Below are 20,836 nucleotides of genomic sequence, written 5' to 3'. Positions count from 1 at the left end.
ACAGAATTGAGACAAGCAAACTTAAGGGGGAAAATGAAAAACATTTTACCAAAAGTTATCTTTATATTATATATTATAATTATTATAATTGTATTATAGCTTTATATTGAATTAAATGTGTTCAACAGCGTGTATTTTTAAAGTAGACGCAGATGAGCCTGTCATACAGGGTTCAGCAGTTGGAGTTTCTCCAGGGAAGATCTTTAACTCATTCAGCAAACTTTGTTTCATATTTTAAGCATTTTACTTTAACAACATTCAGAAAACTAAAACGTATGTTTTCTAGTCTTGTTTAGTTGGCCCACTGTTGTGTTTGTAACAAGTTGGCATAATTTTACCTGCTGGGTTTAATATGCCACAAAAGGTATATGTAGTAAATATAAATATCCCAATGTCGAGATGCAAAATCAAGATGCTCATAGCTAATGATTAACCAGAAAAGTGAGCCGTCTATCCTATGATTTTTATTTCTCAGTTTTTAATAGGTTTGGATAATTAAAGTGGCACTAGAAAAACATTTCTTTGCAAGAATATGAAGATGAACTTAATCCAATATAAATATGTTCATGAATATAGCCACTTAAGGAAAGTGCAGAGATATACAATTGTAAGCAATTAATGTACAGTAAGTGGGTACGTATTCATAATTCTTAATTTGATATGGACTATTTGATGGTGCTGTATGTTTTTGAACTTGCTGTAAAGATTAGTCCTCAATGAGTTCTGTCTTAAAACATTTTAGGAAATGTTCGTCAGAGTCACCCTCTTTACACCTAAGTCATGATCTGATGAATTTGGCACATGGGTGGTTGTAAATGGAACAGCTTGGGGACTTTTTGAGCTACTGCACCACCATAAGATAAAATTCAGTAACCATAACCCTTGGCATAACCTAAATGATGATTTTTTTTCACCTTTGAGCCAAAATAAAACTCAGCTTTCCTCCTTCCTTACCCTGCACCACCAGACTTTTAGTCATTAATGTAGTATTAAGTGGGATCTTTCATAGTTTCTTGAGTTGTCCCCATTGAACTGGACAGCATTTATGCTGGTGGCTCAGTGTTAGCATATGTAGAGCCATTTTCTTGTGAACGTTTCATAGTATTTTATATACAAGACAGAAAAATTATAGAAAAGCTTATTTTTTAAACATGCTGAAATAAAGCAATTGCCTAAGTGGTGATGTACAAAAGTATACAATTGCAAATAACATTAACATAGTAGAGTACTTCATTACAATTGCTAAGCTGCAACTAAATAACGTCTTACGTAAGTGTGATATAAATGACCTTTACCAGTCCTATGCTATTTCAGTGGAATACTTTCCTAATAATAAGATGGTACAGCGTTTACTCTGTCCCCAAAATTGAAAATGTAGTGAAAATTAAGTGCTTTTTTTGTTTGTTTTTTGTATTTCAAATCGGCAGATGTTTATTGAGTATCTACTATGTACAAGAAAGATACTTTTCTAATACTGCAATGGATTAAAACAAATCTGAAATACAGTTCCTTCCACCAAAAACTCCATCAAAAAACATAAGATACCTCTGAATTAACACAGTTCTATATGTGTTTGTGTAATACCCTTTGGGGAATTTAGCAGCATTTACTAAACACCTAAGCATATCTATCAGAGTGATCTGTTAGCAAGCATTCTAAACAGAACGATCTGAAATATTAAAGTAACAACGCAGAACTGACAAATATTAAGTCTATGAACAAAGATTTGATGAATGAATATAGAAATCCATACGAACTACTAAAAGGAAGGCTTCAAAGGTGCTTCAGAGGAGATGGATTTTCTTCTTGACTAAATAAAACATGATAGAAATGCTGGTCCTTTTCTGGGGATAGGCTTACTAAAAAGCCTATACTTGGAATTTATGACATTTTTCTTTGAGCTTGGGATATTAAAGTTGCAAAGGTTGGAGAGTTCTGACACAAAGCCTGAGGACGGCTAGGTGGATTGGTTGAAATCTGGTCCTTGAGATGAAGGGACAGAAATGTGCTGTTTTGGGCCCAGCATGGGTAACACATCTGTAGGAAGAGAATTGGACTGGAAGGCACGAAACCTTGGTTCAAAAGTTGATTTTGATACTAACCTACAGTCTCAGTTTTTTAAAGGTCATTTGAAATCTAAGTACATGAAGTACTGTTTTTGATGATGAACTTTACATTTATTTATTTTACATTTGGCAAGCTCAATGGAAGAATCTCCATTTCATCTCTGCTTTGTTTACTCTTTGTATCTTTAATATCGGGTATTATGCCTCTTGAGTTTCAGTCCCCTGACTATTCTGTTTTCAGTATTCATGTTTTTGTCTTTCTAAAATTGTTTGCTTCTTTGTTTCTTACTAGTCCTGAGATAATTTATGAGCAATTATTGTAGCATTTCATCTGGCAGTGTATTTGCCTAAGATGGGTTGCTGGATTTTCTTGTTTTCCGGATAAACTCTGCGCTCTCGTCTTTCTCATTCTTGGAATCCGTTTTGCATTTGTTGCAGTTCTGGGTTCTTGTATGGAAATTCTAATATTTATGGAGTACTGAGAGGAAGCCAGATTTCAGGAGTTTAAGGAGTGAGTGAAAGGAATGCGGAAAGAAGTAGGCACTGCATGTAGATAATTTTTAAGCAGTTTGACTCCAAAAGAGGTAAGAAATAAAAGAGTTTACAGAGGGCATGTGGGATTGAAAGAGGGTTTATATTTAAATCTTCCTACTTCGGGGTCAAAATCACATTCTACTTCACGGCAGTCTGATCATTTCCCAAAGGAATCAGGACTTAAAATTCTACCTTGCCCTGAAATCAGGCCAGGAGGAGAGGGGGAAGAGCTCTGAAGTATTTTTGTGATTTTTTTTTTTCTGTACATAATACTCAGTGCTTTTCATTTGATTTGATTATTTTTCGTTCCCAGTTTTCAGGTCTTTCATTTAACCTAACTTGTACTCCAAGAATAGTGGTTTTTATGACAGTTCCAAAAAAAGCATAACAATGACCATGAGCCTCAGCTTCTTTTGAAAAATGCCTTGTTCTAAAAGGTGGTGTCTGCCCTTTATACCTATATCATTAATTCTTCCTAGCCAGACTGACTGGGATGATCTTCACAATCACTTTTAGAAAAAATGGTGCTCAGTTGAACCAGGAGGTTAGACTTGAACAAGACATGTCTGTTTCTTGCTCAGCTAAGATTTTATCAATGTACATTTACCTAAAGGAGGAGAAATCTGAGATAGTCAAATTTTTTAGATTACTTAAATGAGGAGGGAATAATTGTCACAAGGAGAGAAAAGCAACAAACACCTTAGGGCAACCAGGCCCTCCACAAAAGTGGAAAATACATTCTGACTGATACGAACTAAATTTTCCATAACCTGTACTCACTCTCATCCCATTACCCAGTAATGTAAATGAGCTGCTGTTTCTCTCTGGGAGTTTAACTGGCAGAATAAATGGAAAGATGTCAGCAAAAGAAGGAAGCAGGTAAGACAGATAAGATTTTGTATAATCAAAAAATATATCAAAAGTGTTGGTTATTACTAGATCTTGGCACAGTAACCCAGGTTTCGTTGCTTTTCGTGAGATGTACCAGAAGAAATAACCTGAGGTATTTCCATGAAAAGACAAACTTATGGCTACCTGTGAATTGCTCTCTGCTATAAGTTACATTTTGGATTGCAGTGCATAGTGCAAGCCTCCATACATCAGCAAGATGCCCCATTTTAGGCTAAAACTTGACCGTCCAGACTAATAACCTATTTCTAACAAATTTAAGACTATCTTGGGGCTTCCCTGGTGGCGCAGTGGTTGAGAATCCGCCTGCCAGTGCAGGGAACACGGGTTTGATCCCTGGTCCGGGAAGATCCCACATGCTGCGGAGCAACTAAGCTCGTGCGCCACAACTACTGAGCCTAGGCTCTAGAGCCCGTGAGCCACAACTACTGAGCCCACATGCTGCAACTACTGAAGCCCACGTGCCTAGAGCCCGTGCTCTGCAGCAAGAGAAGCCACCGCGATGAGAAGCCCGTGCACTGCAATGAAGAGTAGCCCCCGCTTGCCACAATTAGAGAAAGCCTGTGCACAGCAACACAGACCCAACACAGCCAAAATAAATAAATAAATTAAATAAATAAAAAAATATATCTCAGTCTCCCACCTCTTCAACCATCTGGAGAGAGGAAAAGATAAAACAACATTATTAGAGTAATTGTCATGGGCCCAAAGTTATACCCAGATTCAGAAAGTTACTGGACCCCCCTGTTTACTGCTGAGTTAATTATTTAAGGTGTTTAGTTACTTATTTAATTGTTAATTATTAATACCTGCTCAGTGGTCTGATAAAGATAAACTTCATATAGGCTGTTAATTTACATACCTGAACCCATTCTGCTTTTCAGTAATCTGAGTAGAAACTTAAAAGTTATGTGTAACCCATCGTAGCTTGAGAGAACCCTAAATTTCTAGAATATATCTTGATACTGTGCAAAGTTCACTTAAAATGCACTTAACAGTTCAAATAACTGGAAAGTAATTCCTCTGATAACACTGGCAAGGACATGCTGTTAAAAGTTTTTGTGCTAGTTGAAGTCAAAATAGACCTACAGCCTATCTCACATTGTATTTGTTTATATTATACCTTACGATGGTTAAATCCACTTAAGATCATCACCATAGGTTCATGAGAAGTTGATTTAGTAGTATGAGCGTTAGCAATGGAAAGACCTGGGTTTGAATCTCAGTACTTACGTGATTTGGGGTATATTCATCAGTCTGAGACTTTGAATCCTATAAAAATAGTATTTGTCAGCTTCATTGAGTTTTCCTAAGAATTAAGAAAATAATATGAAATTTAATAAGCTCTCAAAAGGCAGTATAGTGTAGTGGCTTAGAGCATAGTCTCAGAGCCAGTCAGCCTGGGTTGAAGTCACACTTCTGCCAGTTGTGTTGACTTTGAGCAAGTTATTTAACTCTGCCTCAGCTTCATCTGTGCAGTGGGAATAGTACCTCCCTCATTGGGTTGCTGTGAGAATTGAATGCATATATAAAGCAGTATCGCCTGTGAGACCACTTTTGAGCCAAAAACAAGTTTTTTGCAAATCTACTCACCATGTATTAGGATTCACTGAAAGTACATATATCCTTCAAAATTAAACCATTTTTAATCATGAAGAGTATGATTCTCTCTGCTTTAGATGTTATAAGTTAATGCCCCATCAGTTTTAACAGTTTACCAAATACCTAGCTTAGTAAGTGATACTTTATACGCTATATATTTTATGCATAACATATATATGTGTGATATTCATACCATAATTTACAATTAACTGAGGGATTCTATCACTGACAGTTTAAAGATTTAGAAGATAAGGAAAGTATTGTCTAAAATAAAACCATTTTCAAATACCTGAAGTGAGTTCAATCTTTATGGTTCACTTGAAGAATGTTAGGTCTGTAAGACATTCCAAAGGCATAGCTTGAAAGAGTTGCCTTTGAGTCAGGCCTGGGTTCTGGATTTCTGGTCTAATAAACTAGTAAGTAAGGTATAAGCTTAGGCAAATTAACTTTTGAATCTGTTTCCTTATCTTTAAAAATACAGTAACATTTAACATAGAACACCAGATACATAGGTTTTTTTTTTGTTTTTTTGGCCACGTACCACATGGCATGTAGGCTCTTAGTTCCCTGACCGGGGATCAAACCCACACCCCCTGCAGTGGAAGCACAGAGTCTGAATCACTACACCACTAGGAAGTCCCTGGGGACCTGTATTTTTAAGGCACTCACCATGTGATTTCCTCTTCACCTAGTTTTACTTGAAAGCACTGTGGTAAATTAACTTGCCAAAGTCAGGCCTCAATACATAGGCCTCCTCTCATTTTTGTGTTCCTAACTCTACTTTCCATTGTGCTCAGTATTTCTTATTGCTGCAATTCCAAGACACAGTTGCCAAAACTTTTTAAATGTTTCTTTGTAGGTATGTTCAATGAAGAATGTAATCCAGCCACATCAAGTATTGCTTAATTCAGATGTATAGTTTATTTTAGGGAAATGAACAAATTATATGATCCATGTCTTCATCTAAAGCATTTGATTAAAAAATTTTGAATAAGAAGCAGCCCTATGGTATCCTATCATAGACATCCAGAGTGTCAGTATTTGGGGATACGGGGCACTGTTTCAACCAGTTCTAAATCCATTTCTTTCGTTCTGTACATACGTATTGATTAGTGAGAGGCTGTGGAGGTACAAAGATTACTATGACCCTTTAGACCATTAGACTCAACCTTTTTACTGTCATGTACCCCTTGGTCAATCTAGTGAAGTCTATGGATCACTTTTCAGAAAAGTTTTTAAAAAGCATAAAATACAGTATATTGGATAATAAAGGGAGACAATAATATTGAAATAATTATCAAAAAATTTTTAAACAAATTTTGGACATAGAAATATATATGCTTTATAATTCATTAACAAGCTCAAGCAAGTTGTCTGCAACAATTGTAATAGGAAAACATCAGAGTTCAGCTGTGACACGTTTACGCCTAACACTACTGTGATCTGTTGCCTGCATTCAAATTTTATTAGAAGTTATTGAAAATAGGGATGTAATTTTTCCCCATCCAATTTCATGGACCCCTGAATTCTGACTATGAACCCCTGATTAAGAACCCTGGCTAAATTTTTTAATGATAGGAACTTTCTCTTTTTCACTGTTGTACCCAAGACCCAATTAAGATCTTTAGAGACCCAAGCACTGAAAAACTTGTGACGCTCTACCTCATATATTCAAAATCAAAATGGTTGCACCATAAAGTGGACTTAAGAAAGTTCTCAAATTTCTCATGTTGAGGACATAGATAATTTTAGAAAGTACTAAATTATCTCCATTTGTTTCGTTGGGGCAGGCAGGGAAAGAGGCTGCTTTGCTGTTTTCTGAAAGTATCCAAGCTTGTCTATATCTGCTATACTTGGTATGTGGTTAAGAGCTTGATAACAGAATAAATGAATGAACCTTTACCATAAGGGGTTCACAATTTTAGAGAATATTAAATTCATCAAGGTATAACATGAAAAATGGAATACCATACTAGAGAGTACATGCTCTGCTCCATAAATGAACAGATTGGAGGTGTTTATAACTAGTATCTCTTATAGATAGAGTGAAAGAACAGGGCTAGTATCTTCAAGTGGTCGCACTGGAGTGTAAGCTCCCTGAGGGAAGGATTTTTGTCTGTTTTGTTCACTGTATCTGATATATTCCAAAAACCTAGGAAAGTTCCTGGCACGCTCAACTAGTTTATCCTTACCTAATCAGCCTCAAATCTGTGGTACCTCTATTTCTCTAGACACTGCTCAAACATTTCAACATTAACCTACCTGCAACTATGGAAATTAAAAATACCTCTTCTTCCTTAGACATTCAATAAGTGAATCGAGGGATATTGTTTTTCTCAGTAGCAAGCTAGTAAGTACTGCCATAAATATATGTTTAGCTACCATTTTCATTCAACAGTACTTCAGGGTAGAAATCACCTGCATTTTAAAATTAAGGGACAAATCAGCTGAGGGTCACCTGTTAACAAGTAGAGAGGAGTTGAAAATAGAGCCCAGGTTTGTTTGACATTTTTAAAGTCTGCACAAGAACTGCTGCTAGTATCTTTTGCTTTTAGTTGAAACAAAAAAGGAAAAAGTAAATATCCCAGACCTAAGTAGCTTCCATTTGGCTAAGACCACAAATGTAGTTTTTTCCCTTCATTTCCCAAAGAGGTGCAACAACCATGTGACACCAAGGCCTTTTGATAACAAAACAGAAGTTCCATAACTATTTAAATCACATTTTTTAAAGTCTCATTTGAAAATACATATTTTTTAAACTTTAAATATAGGTAAGCTGTAGTTTATGCTGCAATAATCTCTGCTTTATTTTCACAATGTATTAATACTTGATATTCTTTTCATCTTTTCTATTCTGCCCTCCCAGAAAAACATTTCAAGGTTTCTGGGGTTTGTGTTGGTAATGTACAGCTAAAAGGATTTTTTAATGCCCATTCTCCTACCTATACCCACCAATATCAGTGGGTATATTTTCATATAGCTTGTTTAGAAGGCAGTAAAGCAGCTTAGACGAAAACATCATTGTTTAGACTAAGGAAATGTTTATGAAAGTGGAGTGATTTTCAAGCCCTTTTGATCCACATGGGGAGCACTAGACCAATATCTAAATTAATGCATGATACAGATACATATTTCAGTTCTGACTCAGCATTCATGTTGGTCAATCCATAACTTGGAGAAGTTCAATAGAACTTCATTTTACATTTGAAGAAATTGGGTACCTGGGAAGTAAAACCTGGCTTGGCCTGTGCTTATGTGAAACCATTTATAGGCTTTATCCATGCTGCTTAGTGTGAGCATTCATTCACTTCACTGCAGAAATACTGTTTGATCACAGCGTGCTGCCCCAGTCCCTGCTGGAGACATTCCGTAATATGCAGTATATGGACCTTATTGCCATTGTAAACTATACGGAATTCTGAATTCTGAATCACACCTGGTCCCAAGGGTTTACAATAAGGGATTGTTGACCTGTAGTTATTTTCTTTCCAGAATAGTCATCTAGGTGATTGGTACTTAGAAGCGTAAATACAGTGACAATATTCTACCTTCTAACCTCTCCCCTTTCAGCGCAAAGCTGCAACATGACTGGGTCATAAACCAGTAAACTGCTTTTGGCCGCCAGATGTTATTGTTACCAGTGGGTAATACACTCTTTTCTTCTGCCTGGCACATACGCAGTTAGGCATGCAGCAATTGTTTAATGGATAAATAAGTTGTTAAATTATAACACTTTGATGGATTGCTTAATCCTTTAAGTAATAATTGACTTACATCACCTCTTATAACCTGATTCTTTTGTGACAGATATTAGCTAGTGAAGTGGACTGTTACAGACAATGAAGGAAATAGAACATTGTTTATGAAACCCTAGATGGCCTGGACAGGAGACTAAATTGGAATCCTTAATTCCCAGTGCAGAGAGGGCCTTGATATTTAAGAATAAAAATATTAATAGCTGAGCTTTATATCATGTGTTTAATGTCATGACCATAAAGCCATTACTGTAACACTTAAGTTCATCTTCTAAAGGAAGCCTGTGAAATGTTTCCAGAATGACTTGGTTTTTAGTGATATTAGTTATTGTTTTCCTTCAGGACCTGATTCTTTGTAGATTCCAAGATGATGCAGTTTTGTCAAAGGCTGTTCCATCCTCAGTTTCTTTAAAAATAAAAAAATACTCTGCAATTAGGTAAAACATTTTTAGATAGACTACCTCCATCTGGTCTCTTTTCCTGTCACCCAGGTTTTTCATCAACCACAGCTCTATGAAAGGACATTGAAGGGTCTCCTGTTACACACAATATACTAATGCTCATTATAGAACATTAAAATAAGATGACAGCTTCCATTATCAGCCTACACAAAAATCTTTCCCTACCTTCTGTCCTCTTATTTACCACTTAGTTTGTGTACTACTAACTATATTGAGGTAACATGACCACTAAGTTTGAAGATTCTTTGAGACCAGGAGCTATACCGTATTTATTTTCACATTTCCTGCTGTGCTTAAAACAGGACTTCTGTTTCTTCAGTAAATATTCATTGAGTATCCACTAGGTGTCAGCTATTATACTAGGTAGATTCTGGGGACACCAAGGTAACTAAACAGGGAACATGCCATTCGGAGTCTAACAGTCTTGTGGAGGAGAAATGGAAAAATAGATCTGTAAGTCAAAAAAGCTGCAGTGTAATATTATAATGGAATAGATGATTTCCTGGTTTAAGAGTTCTAAAAAAATCCTTTCCAAAAACATCTCCCCAATATCTGACTCAGTGACTAAATTTCCACCACTAGAATGTCATTATAAGACATTGCACTGTGGTTGCCTCTGGGCAGGAAAACTAAAGGTTATTAACGGGCTGTGAAATCACTTTTTTATTCCCCTTTTTAAATTTTTTTTTAATTTTTAAATTTACATAGTACAATTCACTCTTTTTGATGTATAATTCTACAGGTTTTGGCAAATGCACAGTCATGTAATCACCACAATCAAGATATAGAACAGTTCGATCACCCCCCAAAATTCTCTTTTTATAATTTGTGATAAAAATTAATTTTATTTTTCAAAAATTAATGCTTGAATGTTCTATGTATATCCATCTACTCTTAATTCAAAAAAGTATGTCTTTTGGGACAGCACCTTTTATCTTAAGCCTCTTTAGAAATACAGATATCCAAGGAGGGGCTGAATCATTATACCATTGTTAGTCATCCACACCTTGGTGTGTAGATGAAGCTGTTGAAAGGAATTAGGACTCAGAAAAGGTAAAGGGTGCGTGGTGTATGTAGTGTGTGTGTCTTGGGTTAGAAAAAGGATAGGGGTCAGTGGGCAGAATTGGAGATTAGGGCCTGACAGTGGAACAATGTGCATGGAAGGGTAGATATGGGTAGTATGTTTTGTGTTTAGTATAAGGGCCCTGGTTTCTCAGAGATAAGGAACACCGAATAAAGAGATGAGCCCTGAAGAGGAGGCCTTCATGTGAAGATGAATTTTTATCTGGAGCTACAGAACTGGGATTCTAGTACTGATTCTGCCAGTAACCTGTTCTCAAAAAGTCACATCCCCTTTCTGGGCCTCAGTTTCATCATCTATAAAAAAGTTTGGATTAAGTATATTCTGAAGTCCATTTCAGTTTTCTTCAACTAGAAACAAACCCGTGTGTGTGTGTGTTTCTGAATTTCTGTCCTCCAGTTTCAGCTAAAGAGACCCATCTGTAGATAACAATAACCAAACTCTAGCAAGCATTATGATCCCCTAAAATTTCATGTAGTTTGATGTCAGAAGCTGCAGAGCACAGTTAAGGCTGATCTGAATTGGGCTTCAGTGACACAGCTCTCTGACCCTCAGTCTTCTCATTTATAGAATGACTGTATATACTCTAAGGTTCCCTGTAGTTCTCACATTTTATGACTATGAAACCTATTAAAACTACCAGTGTTACTTCTATTTTCACTTCCTCCGGGTTTTCACCTGTTCTGACATTGGTTTTTTTTAATTTTAATGAGCCACTATTCATTCAATACCTACTATGTGCCAGAACTTTTAATGTAGGGTATTTTACCTACATTATTTAAGGATTTTTATAGTGCTGCTGACCTTTATATGTGTACAGGTATGGGAAAATCACTCCATGCCTCCTCCTCCTCATCCTAGATAACATATTCCTCCATATGCAAGATCTTATTTCAATGAATATTAGAAGTAACACTAGAGAGGGGAAGATGTATATGGCTTTAAATTGATATGTGAAGGGAAAGGAACTAACAGTTGAGGGCCTACTATGTGCTAGGCACTTTATATACGCCTATCTTCTTTAGGTCACTGAGATAAGCATATAGGTAGACATCACAAAGGGGAGCCTATTTGTCTTGATAACAAGACAAATAGGAATTCATGGGAATTGTTCAGAATATTTGTTTTTTATGTCATTCTCCACAATGAGGGCACAGAAAGCACAGTGCCTCTACACAGTAAGTGTTTGACAGATGTTTGCTGAATGAATAGGGATTTTACTCATACCCTAGAAGGATTTTCTGGATCCATGGACCTCTTAAGGATTTTAGAAAATCTGTGGACCTATCTAGGATGTCACCTCTCCTATTACACACAAAAAGAAACAGCTAAGTCCCTCTCCTTGCCCTAATCTCCACATCTGCATTTGTGCAAAACCCATAATTTTGGAATGTTTTCAGCCCCTCTGCAACCCGTTCATGTACCTGAGTAAGAACTCAACCCTGGAAACATCTCTGGGTATTTAGGCAGCTTAGATACATATTCCATTAACTTGCTGTGCTTCTAGTACTGTATAGTGCTGCCATCCTTTATCCGTCCTTTACAGATTTGAGAAAATTACTCCATGCCTCCTGATCATTAACTGACAGTCATGTTCAGCTTGCCTTTTATGAGGAGAAATTGTATCCAACTTGCTTTTAAGTTCATTAATTTTGTGTGCAAACCAAAAGATCAGCATTACATTCTTTATCTTTTTAAGGTTTTTGAAGTAGAGGTTATGTAATTTTACAAATTAAGGTTTGTACCAAAGCTTGTTTTATGTTGGTAACATATCTCTGGCTTTCTAGATGGAATGATTTCTATTTCTTTTTTTTACCTCTCCCCATTCAGAAACCCACTTAAAACACTTAGGCCTGTGTTTTTATCTGAATTTTCATCTGGGTAGAGAAATATGATGAAAAAATTGTCCTTGTCTCATAGTTGGAGGAGAATGGTGTGTAAAACAAACATTCCAAGTAATTCCAAATGTAGAATGATAACTACCTCATAAAGTTGTGAGGGCCAAATTGGTTAAAGGAAAACTGAATGCCTTGTAAAGTATAAAGCTTTCTAAACACATCTAGCCCCTAACTTTATATAAAATCCTCAGGGCCTAGTACAGTCTAACTAGAGAAACTATCTGGATGTTTACCTAATCTCCAATAGTGCTGTTCCTTTTATACATGACAGCAAGACTACATCTAACCCAGGCTTGTGATGGAACTAGTATTATTATTAAGCTGGAAAACAAAAAGTTTGTTGATCAAATGGATCAATATTTTGATCACTAACTATGTGCCAGTGGCTTTTTAATTTACACAAGAACTTTCTGGATGAAGAGTAATCAGGTTTCCACTGTTCACTCACCCCAAGCTACAGTTATAGCTAACATTTGAGCGCTTACTGTAAGCAAAGGCGCTGCTCCAAGGGCATTACATTCATTCCATTCACGTGTTTCTCAATCTTTATAACAACTCACTAAAATACTGCTAATACTGTCATCATTAAATTATCAATAAGAAAACTGAAATTTAAAGAGATTAGGCAATTTGCTCAGCAATATCGCCAAGCCGGGACTTTGTATCCTGGCTTATTTGACACCAAAGTCTGTACTCCATTCCAATCCACTACCAAAGCTTCCATTGTTAATTACCTCTAATCACTATTGTCATTTACGATGTAAGTGTGGCTGTCCATGGCGGGGAGTCAGTAAGGGGAGGATTAAGGGGGTGTTATTGGGCAATTTCTGAAAGAAGTGGTGCATTTCACTACAAGTTTCTTGCAGTGAAATCAGGTTGGAAGGATAAGAAAGATTGAGGAAGGTGGAGGTGGCACGGTTGAGCCTGTCCAGGAACTGATTACATATGAGCCTCTGGCCCTTTTGCCTGTCAGCTGGCTCAGAGCTGAGGGATTGACCAAAGCCCAGGCAGGTTTATTTCATGGGCTGTATACTTCAAAGGATCTGATTCCTGACACTGTGATGCCCATTGCTTTTCAGAGGGCACAGCTTTGTTGGGGAGAGAACAGGATAGTCTCCATGAAGTGTTTGTGAAAGGCCTGTGCAATGTTTGCTCTAAATCCAAATATATACAGCTTGTTCTGGGTTTGGCAATAAAAACCCCAGGGCCAGCCCTAAGCATGGCTGAAAATTGGGTATTAAACCTTAAGTATTCCTCTGTTAAGAATATGGGCGCTAGGGACTTCCCTGGTGTTCCAGTGGCTAAGACTCCAAGTTCCCAATGCAGGGGGCCCGGGTTCAATCCCTGGTCAGGGAACTAGATCACACATGCTGCAACTAAAAGATCCCACCTGCAGCAAGGAAGATCCTGCGTGCTGCAACTAAGACCCGACACAGCCAAATAAATATTTTTTAAAAAAAGAATATGGGCCCTAGAGTTAGATGGACCTGGATTCCAGTCTTGACTCCTCCACTCAACTGTGGATAAATTACTAAGCCTCAGTATTCTCACGTGCGAAGTGGGGAGTAAGGCAGTATCTACTTTATATAGTTACTGTGAAGATTAAATGAGTATAAAGCATATATCACAGTACCTAAGATGTAGTAAACACTCTTGAAACAGTCATTATTATTCAGAGAAAAGTCATATTTTATGAGAATCTCAAGGCTTAAACAAAATTAATTTCACTTTCTTTCACTTAACATACATCCAAAAGGCATTTATTAGTGTGTTCGGTGGGAGGGATAGAGAACTTTCTCTGAACACCTAAAATGAGCCAAATATTTTTTAAAATGTGTTGTCTCACTTAATGTTCACAGCAGCCCTATGAAGTATTTTCCCACTTTATAAATGAGACCCTAGGTTGAGAGAGGTTTAGTAACATGCCTAAGATTTTTCTCGTCAGCACTAACTCCAAAGTTTGTGAATAAGAGCCTTTATGCCCCCTGGAGCATGTTATTCTGCAGGCAGGCAGACGCATCAACAAGTATCTATATTCAAAGTGCTGTTATTGAGGTTTATACAGTAGACCATTTTATATAAGGGACTTGAGCATCCACGGAGTGTCCTGGAACCAGTTCCCTGCAGATACCAAGGGACAACTGTACTTGGTGCTTGGAAGCCCAGAGCAGGGAAGGTGAACTCGGGGGGCTGGGGGAAATGAAGCGAGTCCCCTTCACAGGAATAAATGCCAACAGTGGGGCTTTGGGTAGGAATGAGGTAGGAGGCTTTTGCTGATGGAGGAGGAGTTAAGAGAGGTCTTACTGGGTTTCCTCAAGTCACATTAAAGGAGAGTGGTTAGAAGGAGGCCTTTCTGGAATTCCTCAAGCCAATATGACTGCCTTTTAGATCTAGCATTATAATTGCAGCAAATGTTATAGTTGCAGGCAAAGAAACTATCTCCAGAGAGACCAGATTATGTTATTTACTTGAAGTAAAATGGGGGTTATATATGAATGATGTGTCTGTATCAGAAGCATCTATATAACCTTGGGCTTTGTAACTGAATTAATATAAGTAATAGCAACTAACACTTACTGTAGGATCATTAGGTACTATAGTCACTGCTGTGTTCACAGGCCAGAACTCTTAACTGCGGAAAGGTGGAAAGGCTTTGTCTAAGTCAGTAATCTCAAATTAAGTACACTTAATTTAGGCATACAATATATGTATATTACTTTACTAGTATAAGATGTCCATTATGAAATGTAGATACAATAAAAAATATTTAGGGATAAAATGAAGTTGAATTAAATAATTTTATCGCAGGGCAAAATGTATACTTAGGATTCTATACCTTGTTATTAATAGTGGATATAAATTGATATTTCAAATACACTACTTAATAGTTTTGGATTTTTTTTTTTTTTTTTTTGGTCAAATTGTCAGATTTGATTAGATCACCGTTGTATTTAACCTCATAATGTGACTGACACTAAGTAGAAGTATAAATTCTGCCATATTTTTTGTCCTTCTATGTGTCCTCTTCAGTTCAAAGAGTTTTTTTTCCTTTAATTATTTATTTATTTATTTATATTATTATTTATGGCTGTGTTGGGTCTTGTTTCTGTGCGAGGGCTTCCTCCAGTTGCGGCAAGTGGGGGCCACTCTTCATCGCGGTGCGCGGGCCTCTCACTATCGCGGCCTCTCTTGTTGCGGAGCACAGGCTCCAGACGCGCAGGCTCAGTAGGTGTGGCTCACGGGCCCAGCTGCTCCGTGGCATGTGGGATCTTCCCAGACCAGGGCTCGAACCCATATCCCCTGCATTAGCAGGCAGTTCTCAACCACTACGCCACCAGGGAAGCCCCCAAAGAGTTTTTTAAAGCAATCTTTTTAAACCAATTCATTTTGTGAAATTTAGTTTAGTGAAAATTAGATTTTTTAAAAATCCATAAATCCTTTTTTGAATTGCAGTATGTCGCTAAATGCAGAAAGTGAAAGAACCCCCATTCACACCTCATGTGAACATCAAATATAGGGACAGTGTGGGAATGCCAAGCTCAATTCATATTAATAGAGGTTAATTTTTATTTCTGATGAATAACAAACATGCATAGAAGCTACAGAAATTGTTACCACACCTCAGTGGGTTGTCTTGCATACCTCTAGAGTGAGCACACTCCACTGTGGAGATCAGTGGTTTAAGCAACAGGACCTGCGGCAATGAAGTGGGAATACCCAGTCTCATCTTTAGCAGTGATTGGTCCAGATTCATTTATGAGTGACAAATGGGAAGGCTGTGACATGACTTTGCCGGAAATCAGAAATGCTGAGCATAGCTGAACCTCTTGAGAGTGTGGTCTGTCTGTACAAAGGCAGAACATACATTCACTGAGTGGCTCAAAAGCATACATTCTGTTTTTTAAGAAAACGGACCTTGTCAGAGCTATTTAGATTTAATCCCAGCTCCACTATTTACTAGTCATGCAGTTTTGGGAAAGCAACCTCTTGTAGTCTTTTTCTCATCTCTGAAATGAGGATGATTAACACCAGTACGTACCTCACTGAGAAGAATTTAACATGATGCTATTGAACTGTCACTGTGTGCTCAGAGATGCTGAGCTAAACTCTTTACAAGAATTCATTTAATCTTCCTGATTTACTAGTGTGGTAGAGACTAACTAGTTGTTCATCAAAACATGGGCAAGTAAAAGGACTACATTTCCTGGCCTCCTTTGCAACCACATTACTGTGTTCTGGCCAATGAAATACGGGCAGAAGTGATCAACACCACCTCCAAGCCATGAAGCTTTCCCATGCAATTCTCCATGCTCTCTTCCCTCATCTATCAGAGGATCCAGCAGAATTGTTATGCAAGGGGCTCTCTCTTTCTCCACCTACCACCTGCAACCTCCACTGGATTGTGATTTGAGTCAGAAATAAACTCGTTGTGTTAAGTCACTGAGATGTGAGGGCTGTTTGTTACAGCAGTTAGTGTGCCCTGACTAAAACAAGGTTTGACAAGAACCCAGAGAAGGAAGACAGAAATTGTTCACAGTGTCTGGCTCATTATGTACAATAAAAAGGGTGATTAACCTCATTAACTTAAGAAAGATGACGATTACTTTTACGGGAGATATTATGAGCAAATAGTTGTTAAAGTACTTCAGGTAAAGTGTGAAAAATGTGAGGATTTACACTCTGGTTTCCAAAGATTTTCATAGACACCATGGGGACACCTCAAGGAATGAAGATACCATCCCTACAGTGTCTCGTACGCTGTGCTGCTAAATCAAGTGAACACATTTCACTAAGTTTTATAAAGATAAAATAACAAGTATGAATACATTTTTTATGCTGCATTGGGAATCCTTCTTCCATCTTGATGTTTTTCTCTTGTTTATTCAAATCCAAGAGCTGAAATGTGGGTTTTCAATTTCTCCCTCGAGTTAGACTGTATATAATCAATAGCTTCCTTCACTCAACACATTTTCTGAACATTGCAGTATTTAGCTGGAGCCATATTTTTATCTTGAGGAATTGAATTTCTATAATTTGGTTTACCCTTGGCTTTTGAATGATCTAATGTCATATATTTTAAAATTTATTTATTTATTTTTGGCTGAGTTGGGCCTTTGTTGCTGCACGGGGGCTTTCTCTACTTGCGGCGAGTGGGGGCTACTCTTCGTTGCGGTGCGTGGGCTTCTCATTGTGATGGCTTCTCTTGTGGCAGAGCATGGGCTCTAGACATGGGGGCTTCAGTAGTTGTGGCGGAGCACGGGCTCTAGGTATGGGGGCTTCAGTAGTTGTGGCTCGCGGGCTTAGTTGCTCTGCAGCATGTGGGATCTTCCCAGACCAGGGCTCGAACCCCTGCCCCCTGCATTGGCAGGTGGATTCTTAACCACTGCGCCACCAGGGAAGCCCTCGTGTCATATTTTTGATCTAGCAACTTTTTGCTGTGTTTTCTCTCTTTTTTATGCTTATTTGCAAAGTTGATTCCTATGGAATTGCACGGATAGCTACTTAGGCTTTTAGCTTCACATTTTCTCCTCAAATGCAGATGAATTATTTCTTCTTGACTTTGGTGAATCAGAATATTAGCACAGCCTCCCAAGACTATTTGCTGCTATTACCCTTATCATGCTCCTTCTCTGAATCTTATGTTTTCAAAACATTTAGGAGCTGGGCAATTGGTTTTGAAGCCTTGATAAGTGTTCACGGAAGCTATGTGGCTTAGAGGAGACAAACAGGCTTTGTATTCAGACAGACCTGATTTCCAGTACTGGCATAGTCACCAACTATCTACATATGACACTGGTCAGTTATTCACTTCTTAGGAGTCACAACTAAAATTAAGATGGTAAAACCCACTTTGCAAAGATAAATGGGATATATAGGCCGATTTCTTTTTTTTCTTTCTTCTTTTTTTTTTTTTTTTTTTTTTTGGCCATGCGGCATGGCATGCTGGATCTTAGTTTCCCCACCAGGTATTGAACCCACGTCCCCTGCGGTGGAAGGGCAGATTCTTAACCACTGGACCATCAGGGAAGTCGCTGATTTCATTTTTTTAATATGGATACAAAAATCTTAAAATACTAGCAAACCAAACCCAGAATGTACATTATAACCATGTATTTATATCAGGAATATGTTTGGATTAATATTTTTAAAAATCAAAATGTAATTTATACCTTAACTGATTGATGGGATAAACACATTTCGTCATTTCAATAGAAGCAGAAAAAATGTTAATAAAATTCAACATCCATTCATAAAACCTAAAACCTTACCAAACTGGGACTAGAATTTATTTTTTTCTGTTTTTTGGCTGCATCGGGGCTTCGTTGTGGTGTGCAGGCTTCTCTCCAGTTGTGGCGTGCGGATTTTCTCTCTCTAATTGTGGCACGCAGGCTTCAGAGCGCGTGGGCTCCGTAATTTGCAGCACGTGGGCTCTCTTGTTGAGGTGTGCGAGCTCAGTAGTTGTGGCGCACAGGCTTAGTTGCCCCTCGGCATGTGGGATCTTAGTTCCCTGACCAGGGATTGAACCCACGCACCCTGCATTGGAAGGCGGATTCTTAACCACTGGACCAGCAGGGAAGTCCCTAGAAGAGAACCTCTTAAGCTGATAAAGGATATCTATTTTTTAAAAACTTATGCTTTAGGAAGCAAAAGCTGTATTAACTTGATAAAGGATAACTTTTAAAAGTATATAATACTTAATGTTTAAAAGATGAAAATTTTCCTTTGAGATCAAGAATAAAAGACTTATTTTATTCACCATTGTCCTGGAGGTCCTAGCCAGCACAGTAAAGCAAGAAAGAAATATAAATAAAGGTGTTAAGGATTGGAAAGGAAGAAAGGAAATCCAAAAACAACTACATTTAAATTATTAGACTTAATAAGAGCTTAGAAAGTTTATTGCATACAAGACTAATTATAAAAATCAATTGCATTTTTATATACCAGCCACAAATAGTTTTTAAAAGTATCTGAAATGGACAACTTATGAAAGCATTAAAAATAACAAGTACCTACGAATAATCTAACAAAAGATGTGTCTATCTCTAGAGAGAAGACCAAAACTTTATTCAGAGACATTAAAGAAGACATAATAGAGAAATATTCCATGTTCAGACTAACTATCTTTCACCCCACTTCTTAATGCTCTGAATATAATACCCTTTTCTGAAACCCAAGTCCTGGTGCTTCAGAAACCTTCCTGTCTCCAGCTCTTTGTTGCTGTAAACAAATGTCTGTATAAGAAGGAAGAACTAAAACTCTACACAGAAATAGCTCCTAATAGTCTCAGCACTATTGTATCCAATCCTGGACACAAACTTAACTGTCACCAGCTCTGATGACAAGGGACACTCTACTGGGACTACACGGTACACCCTGACCTTTGAGAGTTCTGGTGAAGCCCAGCACATCTCCAAACAGAAGAAAAGTCAGCATTTATAGATGGGTTCACTCTATCCAAATCACATTCCTTCTTTTGATCCTTAGTACAAGCCTCTGTGGAAGAGTTTTGTATTACCCCCATTTCATATGTGAGAAAGCTGAGGCCCCTCAAGGTTAATGACAACCAAAAATAGTGAACTATAAAGCTGGGACTCAAATCCAGGGCTTTTGACATCAAATTTGATGCATTCTCTTCTATAAACACAGCATATTTTTGAGAGCAACCCTGTCCTACCACTTTTTCAGTGTAAATACAATGTCTTACAGATTCTTGAGTCTTTTGACTGGGCAAATCTTTTCCTAATGCCTCTGTTCTCAAACAGTTGAGTTTCTAAAGGCATTATATTTTTACATCTTAGAAGGAAAGCAAAGGAGAGAAAGGAGAGAGAAAAGTAGGGACTTTAAAATACTTGCTTCACAAATTGGCCATTGATTTTTTTTTTTTAATTGAAGTATAGTTGATTTACAATGTTGTGTTAGTTCCCCGACCAGGGATCGAACCCGTGATATATATATATTCTTTTCCCTTATAGGTTATTATAAAATATTGAATATACTTCCTTGTGCTGTACAATAGGTCCTTGTTGGTTATATATTTTATGTATAGTAGTGTGTATCTGTTAATACCAACCTCCTAATTTATCCCTCCCTCTCCAGCAGTTAAATTTTATAGTCAAGCCAAAACTTTCTTTCCCTTACCTGTGATATGAGATAATAGATTTACGTCTCTTTCTTAGACTTTTTAGGATTAAATAAAGTAAAAAATGGAAAGGGCTTACTTAGCACAGTGCCTAGCACATAGTATGTGCTTAGTAAATGTTGTTGGCATTTATTGTTATTGGCAGCTACTATACCACCAGAAGATAATCCCACAGGCTTTACAACCAGAGTATTGCCCAGATCAAGGCAGAGGAAGCACAACCCCAGACTAACTGCAGCCTCTTTTTGCCAGGTCTTTTGTGCTATTCTTAAAGAGACATCCTTTCCCTAGAGAGCTGCAGAGGAGAGGAAGACCCCTGGAAACTAAGTGTTTTTTGGTTCTCAACATGTGATTCACAGGGAAGCTATATTGTTTAAGACATCTCCTTTG

The sequence above is a fragment of the Eschrichtius robustus genome, chromosome 11 (genome assembly GCF_028021215.1).
Source record: "Eschrichtius robustus isolate mEscRob2 chromosome 11, mEscRob2.pri, whole genome shotgun sequence".
NCBI classification, from domain to species: domain Eukaryota; kingdom Metazoa; phylum Chordata; class Mammalia; order Artiodactyla; family Eschrichtiidae; genus Eschrichtius; species Eschrichtius robustus.
The sequence above is the reverse complement of the archived record's forward strand: the minus strand, read 5'-3'. Positions refer to the sequence as shown.